Source organism: Schistocerca cancellata, chromosome 1 (genome assembly GCF_023864275.1).
Source record: "Schistocerca cancellata isolate TAMUIC-IGC-003103 chromosome 1, iqSchCanc2.1, whole genome shotgun sequence".
Taxonomy (NCBI): domain Eukaryota; kingdom Metazoa; phylum Arthropoda; class Insecta; order Orthoptera; family Acrididae; genus Schistocerca; species Schistocerca cancellata.
In genome coordinates, this window is record NC_064626.1 from 271,362,213 (window position 1) to 271,375,749 (window position 13,537).

Genomic DNA, 13,537 nt, shown 5'->3' on the forward strand with positions numbered 1-13,537 from the left:
GCTATCAGAGAGACCGCACTGGCTCCCTGTATAAAGGATTCTGTGAAGCCACGTGTGATCTAGATCTGGATCGCCGGACGGAAATTTAATTTCGCTCCAAGCCAATTGCAAGACAAGTCACTTAAGTAGTGCGCCACTTCGCTCAGTGAATGGTATTTGAGATTAAGGAGAAATGTTGGACACGATATTTAGTCGAACCGGCACCCAACACAACACAACGCAACACAACACAACAGCAAACACAAAGTTAATGTTACCGGTTGTTACTTGTAATGACTTCCGAGCGTAGAGCCGTAAATAACAAGAGTTGGAACAAAGTAGCTACTTTTGTGAATTAGGTGGGTCGTCTATATCGCTTAACATGTTTCATTTATTAGATCGTTTCGGTTACTGCCGTCATCAGGTCAAATATTTAGAGCTTATAAAATAATGTTCAATGTCAGTTCCAGTAAAAATTATTTTTACTGAACTACTTTGAGCTGAGTTGACTCCCGCATAAGCACTCCGTCTTCAGATCACAAGTGGCCCATCGGGACCATCCGACCGCCGTTCCCTCCTCAATGTGGATGCGGATGGGTGGGGCTTGTGGTCAGCACACCGCTCTCCCGGTCGTTATGATGGTTTTCTTTGACCGCAGCCGCCACTGCTCGGTCGAGAAGCTCCTCAGTTAGCACCACGAGGCTCAGTGCACCCCGAAAAATGGCAACAGCGCATGGCAGCCCGGATGGTCACTCATCCAAATGCCGGCCAAGCCCGACAGCGCTTAACTTCGGTGATCCGACGGGAACCGGCGTATCCGCTGCGGCAAGGCCGTTGCCTGACTCCCGCATAGGTATAAACTTATTTGAAAATTTCACTAAAATTGATTTACAAGTTCTAAATTTTGGACTGATGATGGATGTAGCGTAGCGCCGTTATAGATAAAGAAATATATAAATTTATGTATACGACTTCATTCACAAAAATGCCCGCAGATTCATTCAAGAAATTTATTACTTATATTAATATTGAGAGGTTACTACCGTTATTTTTTCCGGTTGCAACTCTCCCACCTCTTGCATCTAGCTGTCGGGCCTACTAGATGTGTGGCCTCCCAAGCGAGTGCTTTTAACATTCGTGCATCGGAAATGTTAATATGACTTATCGTACCACTGCTACTGTACATTGATAGCAAAGCCCTATCACCCAACTGTTCAGCTATAATTTTATTTTTTAAATTACCTCAACGCAACGGAATTAAACGCGTCTGACTAATAAATTTTAAATATGGCACGGTCTGTAAACACTCCCGATGGACTCACTCCACCTTGGCAAGACCACATTCCCATTCTATTGCATTCATTTTAATCCGAGCTTGACTATTGTAGTAATGGGGAGCTTATGGCAAAATGTCTGAACAAAATGGCTACCCTCTACTGACTGATCATGACCACCATTTTGTTTCATATCTCCTCTTTTATTTTCTGATATTCTGCAACCGCAATGATACAAAATTTCCTCCAATACATTTAAACATAAAAGAAAGCAAGGAATTCTCTCCCCAGTGGGAAAGATATTACGCACACATTTCAATATCCTGTGGTCTTTAAATCTTTTTCTTTATTACTGTAGTGCACATTCTGGATTGGTACCGATATCCACTACTTCTCTCTCCCTCTCTCTCTCACTCTCGTTAGCTCATCCACATCTACATCCATACTTCGCAAGCCACCTGACGGTGTGTGTCGGAGGATACCTTGAGTACCTCTATCGGTTCTCCCTTCTATTCCAGTCTCGTATTGTTCGTGGAAAGAAGTATTGTCGGTATGCTTCTGTGTGGGCTCTAATCTCTCTGATTTTATCCTCATGGTCTCTTTGCGAGATATACGTAGGAGGGAGCAATATATTGCTTGACTCTTCGGTGAAGGTATGTTCTCGAAACTTTAACAAAAGCCCGTACCGAGCTACTGAGCGTCTCTCCTGCAGAGTCTTCCACTGGAGTTTATCTATCATCTCCGTAACGCTTTCGCGATTACTAAATGATCCCGTAACGAAGCGCGCTGCTCTCCGTTGGATCTTCTCTATATCTTCTATCAACCCTATCTGGTACGGATCCCACACTGCTGAGCAGTGTTCAAGCAGTGGGCGAACAAGCGTACTGTAACCTACTTCCTTTGTTTTTGGATAGCATTTCCTTAGGATTTCTTCCAATGAATCTCAGTCTGGCATCTGCTTTACCACCGATTAACTTTATATGATCATTCCATTTTAAATCACTCCTAATGCGCACTCCCAGATAATTTATGGAATTAACTGCTTCCATTTGCTGACGCGCTATTTTGTAGCTAAATGATAAGGGATCTTTCTTTCTATGTATTCGCAGTACATAACACTTGTCTACATTGAGATTCAATTGCCATTCCCTGCACCATGCGTCAATTCGCTGCAGATCCTCCTGCATTTCAGTACAATTATCCATTGTTACAACCTCTCGATACACCACAGCATCGTCTGCAAAAAGCCTCAGTGAACTTCCGATGTCATCCACAAGGTCATTTATGTATATTGTGAAAAGCAACGGTCCTATGACAGTCCCATGTGGCACACCTGACATCACTCTTACTTCGGACGACTTCTCTCCATTGAGAATGACATGCTGCGTTCTGTTATCTAGGAACTCTTCAATCCAATCGCACAATTGGTCTGATAGTCCATATGCTCTTATTTTGTTCATTAAACGACTGTGGGGAACTGTATCGAACGCCTTGCGGAAGTCAAGAAACACGGCATCTACCTGTGAACCCGTGTCTATGGCCCTCTGAGTCTCGTGGACGAATAGCGAGAACTGGGTTTCACACGATCGTCTTTTTCGAAACCCATGCTGATTCCTACAGAGTAGATTTCTAGTCTCCAGAAAAGTCATTATACTCGAACATAATACGTGTTCCAAAATTCTACAACTGATAGACGTTAGAGATATAGGTCTATAGTTCTGCACATCTATTCGATGTCCCTTCTTGAAAACGGGGATGACTTGTGCCCTTTTCCAATCCTTTGGAACGCTAGGCTCTTCTAGAGACCTACGGTACACCGCTGCAAGAAGGGGGGCAAGTTCCTTCCGTAATAACCTAAAGAATTTAGGTCAGCCTATTCAAAGAAAATTCTTGCTTTTTTGGTACAGTACTTGCAACTAAGCCGCCGCATTAAAATTACTCAGATGAAACACGTAAAATCAAACAGAACAACTGAATTTAGCCAGTACGTGTCAAATCTTCCCCACAACAAAATTTCAACCCAGATTAACAAGTCACAGACCTTCGCATTAAATTTCACACGTAACCTTTCCTACGGACCTACAACATACTCTGGAGGATTTATGCTCATGTCCCACTGCAATATAAGCCCCATTGTGTGGCTGGGCAGATGGCTAACTCACCTTTTTCTCTCTCAGACTATCAAAATTTCTAACTTGCTGAAGACGAATGAAATTAATAACGGTAATTTTGCCGTCATGATCACTTAATTATCTCACACACGGATCCTCAACTGAAAGTTTGCACAAGCACTTCTGTTTTCCGTTGTCTCTTGGTCAGGTTAAGACAAAGTCAGTATTCGCCATGTGTAAGTGCTTGTTCCTAATTCAAATTCTGCACACGGAGTTCTTAGATATTCTCAGCTTAAATTTACACACGCAAGTATCTCAGCTTAAAATTACCACACTTGGTTTCATAGTGACCATTGGTCACTACCAAAGAATCCTCAGTTCCCCATTTGTGTTACCACCCCACCTTTATATGAATCTCCCACCAAACGTTTTGTTCTCGTCGGTATTCTAAAAAGAGACCGCGCGGGGTAGCCGCGCAGTCTCCGGCACCGCGCGGTCCCCCCCCCCCCCCTTCACCCCCTCCCCCACCCCCATCGGAGGTTCGAGTTCTCCCTCGGGCATGGGTTGTGTGTCGTCCTTAGCATCAGTTATTTGAAGTTAGGATAAGATGTGTGTAAGCTTAGGGACTGATGACCTCAGCAGTTTGGTCCCATAAGCCCTTACCACAAATTTCCAATTTACAATTTCTGAAAAGGGAAATCATTATTTCGGCTACCCTTAAATATTCCAAGTGAATACCATTCCCATACTCTTTTTTTTACGGAGCACACTGAAAACAGGTGTTTCAACTTCAGGAACCAGCGCCAGAGTGTCGGAACATGGACGTTCACCAGTCAATCCCACGCTTCCTCAGAAGTGGGGGAGGATCCCGTTACCGTATTGGTCAGCCACACTCCAGGCCCTCTAGTGCTCTGGAATACTTCCTATCTTTGGTTCTGCCAAAGGTTTTCAGAGGGCTGTCTCAAAGGTAATTACAGATTCTACATCTACTATCTGTGGTTAACAGACAACAAACCATTCACTCATTTCTCAAACATCCCAGAACTGGATATAGGGATCTATTTTTGTAGGTAGTGCAAGTATGAATAATGAAATGTACAAATTGTCCTTCTTTTCTGCATCCGTATCCGGTTTCAGTGTATTTAATAAAATTATTTTACCATAAAACCGCTGTTCTAACAAGAACAACGAAGTATGTTGTTATACAACAGGTATTACTGTACCCCATGAGGCAAATCTGTTCTATGTCGGGTGGTACTGTACCATTTCAATATCTGCAATTGCATGTTGAAGTATGCAAGTATAGACCAGCTCTTGTTAATCGCGGCTACATACCAAAAAGAGGATGAACCCGACAGTCGACGGACGCCATTGTGAATCATTAGTTGACATATTGCCCGCAAAGGACAAGAACCTAATTTTATTTGTAGGAATAAATCCTGACAGACGAAGCCAATCACCTCCGCTACTGAAACTCTTTTTTATAACTGTTCACAAACATAACCAGGCAGTGTCATACTACTGGCCGTTATGAGTTTTTTTTCGTCAGACGTTGGAAGCGAAATATGAATCATATTTAGTAGTTCCGTAGCCATTGGGAATAACAAGCAAGATATGAATCATATTAAATAATGCCTGCGCAAGCTATCAACCAAAGCCGTAACAAATATGATTCATGCTTCTCTGACACAGCCTCACAAAGACAATCGAAACATCCCTGTGAACGAAATACTGGCGGGTTTTATTCGTAACGAGCATTATTTATAGGTGCCATGATTGTTATCTTTACTAGGATTTCCTTCTTCAAATTACAGACGGTTGTGGTATCAACATTTAACAATGAGTTCTGATTATTTCCTTTGTATAGTCATGTATTACAAAATGTACAATAGCATTCATTTTCTGCCTCATGTGCTGAGAATTTTTGCGATAATTACATAGAGAACAAAAGGGGTTACTTGATCCTAACAGACTGTGTAAAACTGAAATCGACTCGAACGTATGTCAGTAAATATAGCAGGCATATCTGTAACACCGTGGAGGTCTTCTGTTGTGTAAGATGTGTCAGGATTGGCAGAGGCTTCTTTATAGAGGGAAGTGTTTAAATTCTAAGTTTCTTTTGGTCTGATAGGAATTTCTTGTATTCACTCTTTCCCCCTCACTTTTACTGATACACATTGTTTCTATTTTACAACTTCAACGGCCTCAATGTCGTCGAAACGTCAATGTTAATTATAGCAATAATCAGTTTCAGGCACATTAATGATAAAATGGTATCCCAATCTCTTTCTTCTGTGTATCTGACGTACATTTCTTCAGGGTTCTGGAGTGAGACTTGCAGCAACTCGACAGTGTTCCCGTATATGTACAGAGTGTAAATGGCTCTACCAATATGTTTTTTTCTGAATTTATCGATATACCTCATGAACAGGTACAATATAGGCGACAATGATATTTTGTCGACACTTTGTAATTTGACAGATTTTCGAAGAAAGCCATTGCATATCACACACGAATCTGCTTATAAATTTTCAAGAACAGCATTTCAGAGCAGAAACAAGGAGTAATCTTGGTCCCATAGGCATCTATCTTGCAGAGATCCTGCAGTTAAAATCAGGTCTCGTAGCAACGTACAAGGTGTCAGTCTTCCCACCCTCCATCGATGAATGGAACAGAAAGAGAAACTAATGTATGTCACAATAACATTCATCATCTTCAACGCTCATTATAGTGATATACAGGGAACAGGTGTGGATATATATTACTGGAAAAACATTAGTAGACCTGGAAAGACGACGTAGGTTTTGATCCGATGACATGACATGCCACCTTGGGAATAGAAGACGTAGTGATAATGATTTCAACGTCGTCCGCCAACAGATAGCGTAGTAGCATAGCAACCAGAGCGCCATCTGTGTCAACCCTTTACTAGGGATTGCTCACAGCTAGAAGAGTCAATCTGGCGCAAACATGTGAAACAAGCAGTCAACCCTTTACTAGGGATTGCTCACAGCTAGAAGAGTCAATCTGGCGCAAACATGTGAAACAAGCAGGCAACCATGGCACAGAGGCGCATTCGTGCTTCATGCAGACAAGTACGTGAGTTTGAAAGGTATCAAATTGTTGTCTTCCGAGTGGCGAGATGGTCATTTCGGAGAATTGCCACCCAAGTTGGATTTGCTCCTTCAGTTCTGCAACGATGTATGAACGTTCTCATACCCGTAGACGAGTTTTTGGACGCGAGTACAGCACGCCAGGGTCGTTGGAAACTAAGGGCAGCAGAGACGGATCGTACAGCTACCACAGCACAGACAAGAGGTCTTGTAAGCCCAGATGTGTCAACACGAATTGTTGGTAACCGGCTGTTAGCAATGGGACTACGGGCACGCACAAAACTAGCCCATCTTCAACTTATACCACAGGATCGATGTGGACAGTTCGACTGACGCCACCAGAGGATCACTTGGAACGGCACGCCGCGGTCTTCAGCGATGAAACTAGATTCTGCCTGCATGAAGGTGATGTTCGTTTATGCATATGACGTGGATTTGATGAGCGCAATATTGTAGACTGCATTTGTCCAAAACACACTGGCCCCCTCAAGGCCTTATGGTCTGTGGTGTGGTAGCTGCAACTCTCGTTGACCTTTGATGTTTCTGGAGGGGACGTGAACCAGCGCCCAGTACGTGCAGAAAGTTGTTAGTTCTTCCGTTGTTCTTGCAACAGGAAGGTGATGTGTTGTTCCAACAGGATAATGCTCACCCGTAGACTGTCTGTGAAACTCAACATGCCCTGCAAGACGTACAGAAACCTCCCTGGCGAGCACGGTTACCGGACTTGTCTCCAATCGATCACGTGAGAGATACGGTGGTACGAGAAGTGACTGTTGCGACTCGTAAACCAGAAACTCTTATAGAACTACGAGAACAGGTCGAACAGGCGTCGCATAGCGTATCCCATCACAGTATTCGATGCCAGATGCAAGAGTCAGCGCCTGCATTGCCGCCGATGCAGCATGCACCACGTACTAGTACAGCTGTTTCAGCATGGGTCAATACCTGGTAGCTCAGAAAAGATTGTGCTTGTGAGGTTATGGGCGAGTTGTGGTGCTCTGAAAATCTTCTAAGTTCGGAGTTGGCGTCACCGCACTGGGGTTTCTCGGCGGGCCATGGCTCCTCAGCGGCCACATGGTGCCAAATATTAGCCGGGGTCCAGGGACGCGTTGCTGGGAATTCCGTGGTGACGCTGTATCGATGAAGGAGACATGCCGGGAGTTCCAACGATGGTGGACTTCGTGAAACCTTAATGATAGCCATTTCACAGTTCATATGGAAATTAATAGTAGCCAGATGAATCATGATACCTCAAAAAGAAACATGTACATACCATTATTTGCACGATCATTCTGATGGTGTAATCAGATTTTCAATATATTTATTAGATTAAAGTTTAGAATCTGATGATAAATTATACAAGTAACATCCACCAACGAATTTATAAAATCTAAACGGTTCATCCGATTTCCTCGATCGACGTGTCTTTAGAAAGCTATTAATGTAAACCTAAATTGGTATAAATCACAGGCATGTGACTTGAATAGTACATGGGTTATTGGAAGTCAAAGTGGCCGATTACTATCGATCGCGTCAGGCCAAAAGTACACCACAGTTAGACGAAAAGGCGGTAGCAGCATGCTTATAAATATATTTATTCATCTGTGTCTTTGTTTATATCCGATATATACTATTCATGAAGAAACAGGTCAATTATTTACTGTGTTTTAGAAATCACACAGTCATTAGGCTACTGACTTACTTGTGTTCTATTCCTTTGAAATATGTTTGTTTTAATCTGTTTATGTATTTAATAATGTGTGTTAGAGTGTGTTTATGGCCCAGCTGTAGGAATATTTATTTAATTTAAAGTTATTTAAATGTAAATCAACTGCCTGCCGGGGTGGCCGAGCGGTTCTAGGCGCTACAGGTTCGAATCCTGCCTCAGGCATGGATGGATGTGATGTCCTTAGGTTAGCTAGGTTTAAGTAGTTGTAAGTTATAGGGGACTGATGACCTCAGACGTTAAGTCCCAAAGTTCTCAGAGCCATTTGAACCATTTTTTGTATATCCAGTATTTCGAATGTGTTTCAATATGTTTGTGAGTGTACGTTGGTTTGGAGAGAGGACGGGAGCGCTCTAGCCAATCACAGCCATCGTTCTAAAAAGGACACATGGAGAGACTGTATGGAGCTGGGGGGAGTATCGTTTCGAGAGAGGAGTTCTGAACAAGGCGGCACGAGGGACAGTCGCACAGGACACGAAGAGTTTTGGACAGTATGGGACATGACACACGGGGTAGTGCTGGATGGGAAGTAGCGACGGTCGGTCTCCGAAACTATGTTGAAAAAAAATGGTTCAAATGGCTCTGAGCACTATGGGACTCAACATCTTAGGTCATAAGTCCCCTAGAACCTAGAACTACTTAAAACTAACTAACCTAAGGACATCACACACACCCATGCCTGAGGCAGGATTCGAACCTGCGACCGGAGCAGTCCCGCGGTTCCGGACTGCAGCGCCAGAACCGCTAGACCACCGCGGCCGGCGAACTGTGTTGGAGAGTGGAGTTTTGCGGGTAGTGCCAACTTGTACACTTGTGAGATTTCCGTGGCTTGTGCAGTGAGGACGTACTGCGCGTTTATAAGTGAATATATCGCTAGCTATGTTGTTGTTAATAAGTAATTACGTGAAGTAAGAATCTATTGTTTCCCTGTTATGCAACTTATATTTTAAATAATTGCTGGACCATCGACACCAATGAGTGTTTTACAGTAGTAAAGGGCATTCTTAAAGGTACTTCTGCTATCGTACGCATCATTTAAAGTCGTTAAGATAGTACCTGCAGAATTTAATTAGTTGCAATCTTTCATTGATAAATGTCTATATTACGTTCAAAATTCGCAATTGCCGAGTGATAGGAACCTTCGACCATTCGATTTATGTGTGTATTCATATTGTATACTGTAGACTCAGCAGTATTTGTCTTGTAATGCGGCAACTACGTATCACAGCCCCTAGACCAGGAAACTAGCCAAAAGTTTCAATATTTCAACTCTGAGTCAGAGGATACGTAGTTGAGGGCCACACCACACACCATTTTATTTGAAAGCCTGCATGCTATTGATCTGTAAATGTAATCATTTCATACACTGTTGCCACAACAAATATTGAGTGATTTGGAAATCTCTAGAAAGATGAATTAGTTTCTTCCGGCTGTTTATGAAAATAAGGAGGACACAAAATTGCACCCCGTGGAACTACAAGACATTATACGCCCATCCCTTTTCCGCACAGTCTGATTTATTCAGTACCTGTATTTCAATCTTTAGTTTAAATACGGTCAGAACCAGAGGAGAGTGACTCAGTGGCCTCGTCGCGTTGCTGGTCTGCAGGAAGCACTGTACCACAGCGCCAGACGGCGTGGTGTCGCGTGGCAGGCTCGTAATTAGCGAGGGGCGGGGCGGCTGCTGGCTCGCTAATTGAAGCGTCAGCGGCGCGTGATCGCGCATCGCCTGCACAGACGATAGCCCTCTCACAAAACAGTGACCCTTCCACGAGCCTCCGCAAGCGCATAAGGAGGTCACAGTCTTCCTTCGACGCCCAGGCTGGCACATACCACCACCGTACGAGCATTGGTGTTTCGATAATCGTTCCTGACTGAGATTCTGTGGAGTGTGTCTGAGGGCTCTGTTTTTGCTCTAAACATGGGTGCACTAACGTGCTTGAAGGAATGGTTCCAAGTAAGTGAGATTTATAGAAAAGTACATCAGCAACATTCATTGGAAAGGGCTGTACTGTCTGGGTTACAAAAGGCTTGCTGAATTGAAATAAAATTACTCACTGTTTACCCAAGGTACTTCGTTACATATGGCATCGTACTAGCATGTTATCTCATTGGTGTTGCAAACAACTGGTTTGAACAATAGACTAAAGAAGTGGAACTGTGTAGTTCGACCAATGATAGAATGGGACGAAATTTATCTAAGACTGAAGTAACAATGAATGGGGTTCCACAGGGCTCAGTTTTATGTCTACTCTTAATCCTTATACATCCATATTTACGATCTGTAAAGTACAATGAGGTGTGTGGAAGAGAGTGATTTTTATGCTAAGACGTTATTAAGTTATTTTGGCTCGAGTAAGTGCCTGACTTACGTGTACCCCTGTAACTGGTTGACAAGTGAGTTCAAAGGCCAGAGGAAGGTAAAGGCTTGCCACCTCTGATAGAACCATGCCTAGAAAACCACTATGGTGTTAAATCCAGTCTTCCCGTTTATGACAACTTTAATCATCCTTTCAATTAATTTTTTTCCTGTCCCGGTGAGAGAACAACGGCTCCTTTTGCTCCTCTGGGCGAGTTGATGTCAGCTTAATTTTATCAGCATCGTCTTTTTTCTGCGTGGTAGGTATGGGTAGGCTGAAAAAGGATGGCTAATTCAGACCTGAAATACAGGTCTTGAAGCTTTCAAAGGAGCCTCTCCAGAGATGTGCGGTATCTCTCTTTGAATGTCACGCAGTTGAAATTTTTCAACATATCTGCCCAATGAACTTGTACCTTATACTCTAGCACCGCTGCTACTTTTTACGGATGACACAAGTGCTTTAATTATTCCGATTGCGACGATAAAAAAGGGTTCTCAATTACATTTTTCAAAGAATTAATAAAAAGATATCTGCAATGGGGACTCCTTTAGCTTCGGTAAAACACAATACATTCAGTTTTATACAGCAAACAATACCACCTACAGTTCATGGAGCATATGAAAAGGAGTCAGTAAATAGTAACAAAATGCTTCAAATGTTAAGGTCAACACAGCGTTGACAGTTTCAGTTGTAAGACACATTGGGCTTTTCAAACAGCTGACTTCATTTACATTTTTTCTTCACTTAATGGCCACTTCTGAAATCGTGGGATAGATCTTGCCACGTCATGCATATTTCCACTCATAATAATTTTGTGGAAAACTAATCGCTTAGGAAGAAAATATTGTTTGCTAAAAAAAAATAAAATTGAGTGAGCCGTGGCGCCATTAGTAGACTGTTCTGTCTGGCGCCACTAGCTCAAGAGTAGTATCGACTATCCCTCATGCGGCCCCTTTGCCAATATCTGTGAGGAAATGTTGGTATCTGTGGGTTGTGAACTCTAAAGCTCTTTGCTTGCCGATAAACCAAGTGATCAAAAAGTCAGTATAAATTTGAAAACTGAATAAGTCACGGAATAATGTAGATAGAGAGGTACAAATTGACACACATGCTTGGAATGACATGGGGTTTTATTAGAACCAAAAAAATACAAACGTTCTGATCACAATAGCAATAATTAGCATAACAAAGTAAGACGAAGCAAAGATGATGATCTTTACAGGAAATGCTCAATATGTCCACCATAATTCTTCAACAATAGCTGTAGTCGAGGAATAATGTTGTGAACAGCACTGTAAAGCATGTCCGGAGTTATGGTGAGGCATTGGCGTCGGATGTTGTCTTTCAGCATCCCTAGAGATGTCGGTCGATCACGATACACTTGCGACTTCAGGTAACGCCAAAGCCAATAATGGCACGGACTGAGTTCTGGTGACCTGGGAGGCCAAGCATGACGAAAGTGGCGGCTAAGCACACGATCATCACCAAACGACGCGCGCAAGAGATCTTTCACGCGTCTAGCAATATGGGGTGTTTTTTTTTTTTTTGTTCTAATGAAACCCCATGTCATTCCAAGCATGTGTGTCAATTTTTACCTCTCTATCTACATTATTCCGTGGTTTATTAAGTTTTCAAATTTATACTGACTTTTTGATCACCCGGTATATACGGGTTCGCTGGCCCGAGAAAGGAGGCACGAAGTTGGGGATTCGCTGTAGCATCGCGGCAAGAGGTGGTCATGAGGTCCCAGCGGCCGAAGCCACGAGCTACGCAGGGAGGGCTTGAGCAGAGCAAATATACCGGAGGGCTTCACCGGCGTCAGCGCCGATGACAAAAACTAGCTCGACACCCCGTCAGTTGGTTGGCAAAACTCGTGTCGGACAATCGCTCGTGGCCTGGCTGCCCCCTTCTACCTGGCTGTCATCGGACCACTCAGTAACTGCCGCAACGCACAGTGGATCCATGGATCTGCTTGCTGATGAAGGGGAGTAACATTCTGTAATCCTCGTGGTGATTGGTGTCATTGCCTGCCCGACCTACTGTTTGTAGATATAGGCCGTAGTATTGTACTAGACATTAGTTGTCGTTTGAAAATTTGTTCTGATATTATATTGCCTTTCCTTTTTAGTTTATACCCGATCATTAATCTTTTAATGAATCAGCTCCTCGTCAGAAATACAGTCAGAACAATTGCACCAAGGCCCAGGTTGCCGTTAAACAAACAGAGGTCTTATGGTTAGATTAGATGTCAACCGGTTCAATTCCTTGATTGTAGTTGTATTTAAGACAATCTGAACTACCTGTTGTACTAAGCTGTGCGTTCCTGTCTTTGAAATGGTTCAAATGGCTCTGAGCACTATGATACTTAACATCTGAGGTCATCAGTTCCCTAGAACTTAGAACTAAGTAAACCTAACTAACCTAAAGACATCACACACATCCATGCCCGAGGAAGGATTCGAACCTGCGACCGTTGCGGTCTCACGGTTTCACACTGAAGCGCCTAGAACCGCTCCGCCACACCAGCCGGTTGTCTTTGAAAGACCGGGTCATTATTGGTGTATTTTTAACTGGATCTTGTGGTTCCGACGAGTGAGTTCTCTTGTAATAATTGCTCATACGTAATGTTTTACAGCGTTCCTTCAGAGCGGTCTTCATAACTGAGAATCAATTTTCACTTCTGATGTATTAACAGCCAACTGTCACCAGGGCTTAAGTCAGAATAAGATTGTCAAAAAGGATGGGTTGGGATCCAGTCACATGTTGTTGCTGATTGAAATGAAAAGGTTGCTCGCTTTGAAGCAAGCCTTATGACTGCCATAATTGTTTCCTAATTTGTTTAACCTTCAAAGATAGGTGCGCATCTTAACCCCGTACCTTTCGACATACCGTTTCCAAATAAAAACAATTACGTCATTTGTTTGAGTAACTGAAACAGTCCTGTCATCAATATTACTTACATCTTTTTATGTGT

General features: G+C 43.0%; 1 pseudogene; it reads right to left on the minus strand.

Annotated features, from left to right (window-relative positions):
• Positions 1 to 700: 700 nt before the first annotated feature.
• LOC126100288 (5S ribosomal RNA) lies at positions 701 to 818 on the minus strand (annotated as a pseudogene).
• Positions 819 to 13,537: the final 12,719 nt, after the last annotated feature.